Raw genomic sequence first — 3,827 nt, 5'->3', positions numbered from 1 at the left:
ACATTTCTTGTGGAAGTAGCAGTCCTGGGAGTGCATTCTGACAAAGATCAGCAAAGGTAATACAATATTTCAAATACTAATTCTGAGTTTAAGTTTGCCTCGAACTTGGCGGGTGTCTGAATATCTCACCGTGATGGTTGAGCTATGTACTCAGAATATTGAAAAATGTGCTTTCTCTGTAAAGCTATTTTAAAATCTGACACAGCGGTTGCATCCAGGGGTAGTCTATCTATAATTCTTTAAATAATTGTTATACATTTTGTCAACTTTTATGATGAGTATTTTTGTAAATTGATGTGCACATTCACCGGACGTTTTGGTGGGAACACATTTTCTGAACGTCACGCGCCAATGTAAAATGCTGTTTTTGGATATAAATATGAACTTTATCGAACAAAACATACATGTATTGTGTAACATAATGTCCTAGGAGTGTCATCTGATGAAGATCGTCAAAGGTTAGTGCTTCATTTAGCTGTGTTTTGGGTTTTATTGACACGTCCTTTTTGTCTATGTACTCTGCTAACATAATCTAATGTTTTGCTTTCGCTGTAAAGCCTTTTTGAAATCGGAGAATGTGGTTACATCAAGGAGAAGTGTATCTTTAAAAAGGTGTAAAATTGTTGTATGTTTGAGAAAGTTGAATTATGACAATTTGTTGTTTTTGAATTTGCCGCCCTGATATTTCAGTGGCAGTGTCCTGCAGGACGCTGGCATCCCATCTAGCCCATAAAAGTTAAAGGGAGTGCTCTTAATCTCAGCTTGTTACCTGTAAAAAAAGACACCTGTCCACAGAAGCAATCAATCAATCAGATTCCAAACTCTCCACCATGGCCAAGACCAAAGAGCGCTCAAAGGATGTCAGGGACAAGATTGTAGACCTACACAAGGCTGGAATGGGCTACAAGACCATCGCCAAGCAGCTTGGTGAGAAGGTGACAACAATTGGTGAGATTATTCGCAAATGGAAGAAACACAAAAGAACTGTCAATCTCCCTCGGCCTGGGGCTCCATGCAATATCTCACCTTGTGGAGTTGCAATGATCATAAGAATGGTGAGGAATCAGCCCAGAACTACACGGGAGGATCTTGTCAATGATCTCAAGGCAGCTGGGACCATTGTCACCAAGAAAACAATTGGTAACACACTACGCCGTGAAGGACTGAAATCCTGCAGTGCCTGCAAGGTCCCCCTGTTCAAGAAAGCACATATACATGCCCGTCTGAAGTTGCCAATGAACATCTGAATGATTCAGAGGATAACTGGGTGAAAGTGTTATGGTCAGATGAGACCAAAATGGAGCTCTTTGGCATCAACTCAACTCACCGTGTTTGGAGGAGGAGGAATGCTGCCTATGACCCCAAGAACACCATCCCCACCATCAAACATGGATGTGGAAACATGCTTTGGGGGTGTTTTTCTGCTAAGGGGACAGGACAACTTCACCGCATCAAAGGGACGATGGACGGGGCCATGTATCGTCAAATCTTGGGTGAGAACCTCCTTCCCTCAGCCAGGGCATTGAAAATGGGTCGTGGATGGGTATTCCAGCATGACAATGACCCAAAATACACAGCCAAGGCAACAAAGGAGTGGCTCAAGAAGAAGCCCATTAAGGTCCTGGAGTAGCCTAGCCAGTCTCCAGACCTTAATCCCATAGAAAATCTGTGGAGGGAGCTGAAGGTTCAAGTTGCTAAACGTCAGCCTCGAAACCTTAATGACTTGGAGAAGATCTGCAAAGAGGAGTGGGACAAAATCCCTCCTGAGATGTGTGCAAACCTGGTGGCCAACTACAAGAAACATCTGAACTCTGTGATTGCCAACAAGGGTTTTACCACCAAGTACTAAGTCATGTTTTGCAGAGGGGTCAAATACTTATTTCCCTCGTTAAAATGCAAATCATTTAATAAAATTTTTCACATGCGTTTTTCTGCATTTTTTGTTGTTATTCTGTCTCTCACTGTTCAAATAAACCTACCATTAAAATTATAGACTGATCATTTCTTTGTCAGTGGGCAAATGTACAAAATCAGCAGGGGATCAAATACTTTTTTCCCTCACTGTATAAGAAATTCATGTTAGCAGGCAATATGAACTAAATATGCAGGTTTTAAAATATATACTTGTGTATTGATTTTAAAGAAAGCCATTGATGTTTATGGTTAGGTACATTGGTGCAACGACAGTGGTTTTTTCGCAAATGCGCTTGTTAAATCATCACCCGTCTGTCGAAGTTGGCTGTGATTCAATGAGAAATTAACAGGCACCGCATCGATTACATGCAACGCAGGACACGCTAGATAAACTAGTAATATCATCAACCGTGTAGTTAACTAGTGATTATGTTAAGATTGATTGTTTTTTATAACATAAGTTTAATGCTAACTAGGAACTTACCTTGGCTTCTTGCTGCCCTCACGTAACAGGTAGTCAGCCTGCCACGTGTGGCTCCTCGTGGAGTGCAATGTAAGCCAGGTGGTTAGAGCATTGGACTAGTAACCGGAAGGTTGCAAAAACGAATCCCCGAGCTGACAAGGTAAAAATCTGTCGTTCTGCCCCTGAACAAGGAAGTTAACCCACCGTTCCTAGGCCGTCATTGAAAATAAGAATGTGTTCTTAACTGACTTGCCTAGTTAAATAAAGGTGTATCATTTTATTTATTTATTATTATCGGCAAATCGGTGTCCAAAAATACTGATTAACGATTGTTATGAAAACTTGAAATCGGCCCTAATTAATCGGAATGGCCGATTAATCGGTCGACCTCTACACGACCATATTTTCAGCCTCATTGCTTTGTGCAGTTTGTACTGTAATAGAGGACATGTACACAGTCAGTGGTTGTGTGTGTATAAGAGACCGAGAAAGGGTGAACACAGCAGATGTAATCAGTATGTGCGGCCAGCCAGAAGAGTACATTTATCTATGTCTAAGGACACAGAGCAATCAGAAAAACCTCAACCAGCCAGAGGAAGAACTCTGGAGGTCAAAGGTAAGAATCTACTCTATATTGCAGTGGTATCACCTGACAGTGTCTAAAGCAGTGTGTGTGTGTGTGCGTGTGTGTGTGTACTGTGTTATCGCCTGAATGTGTCACACATGTCCAGGGAGGAGAGACTGGAGGGTGAGGATGAATAGTTAGCTAATTCAATTAAGTGAATGAGAGTGCATGTTAGTGTGGCGAAGGTATGTGGTAGAATGTGATGGATACCCGTTAACTACCCACATATTCAACCACTTTTACATTCTCTGTCTGCTCTCTCTGGGTTGTCAAGGGGACATATGCCGCGTCCACATCTCAGCCAGCCCTGGGCCTGTCCATGCTGTGCTGCCTGTCTGTGTGTACTCAACCAGACGTTGGCGTTGCCATGGTGAACCAGCCAGGCTGTGTTTAAGGTAGAGCTTGGAAGGGCAGATTGTATGGAGGATGCTGCGTTGCTATGGAGAACATAACATGTGTGTTCAGAATGTGGCTTTGGTCACAGTGTGTCTGTCTGAGAGAGATGGAACAGAGGTTGTGTTTGAGGGAGAGTGCTGAGGAAACCGTTTAGCACAGGTAGCCCTGCTGATCCTAGCCTGTGACCCAACACAGCACATGCTGAGGGCACATACATCCACACACACACACACACACACACACACACACACACACACACACACACACACACACACACACACACACACACACACACACACACACAAATAAATAAATCCACCCACTATGCACTTTACCAGCATGCCCTCACTCACACAAGCTTGGGTATTGCTCAATGCTCTCCCACAATCACTCACTAACAGTTTGTGTATGGGGGGGGGGGATACAATC

The sequence above is a fragment of the Salmo salar genome, chromosome 02 (genome assembly GCF_965601325.2).
Source record: "Salmo salar chromosome 02, fSalSal1, whole genome shotgun sequence".
Classification (NCBI taxonomy): domain Eukaryota; kingdom Metazoa; phylum Chordata; class Actinopteri; order Salmoniformes; family Salmonidae; genus Salmo; species Salmo salar.
This window is presented reverse-complemented; position numbering follows the sequence as displayed.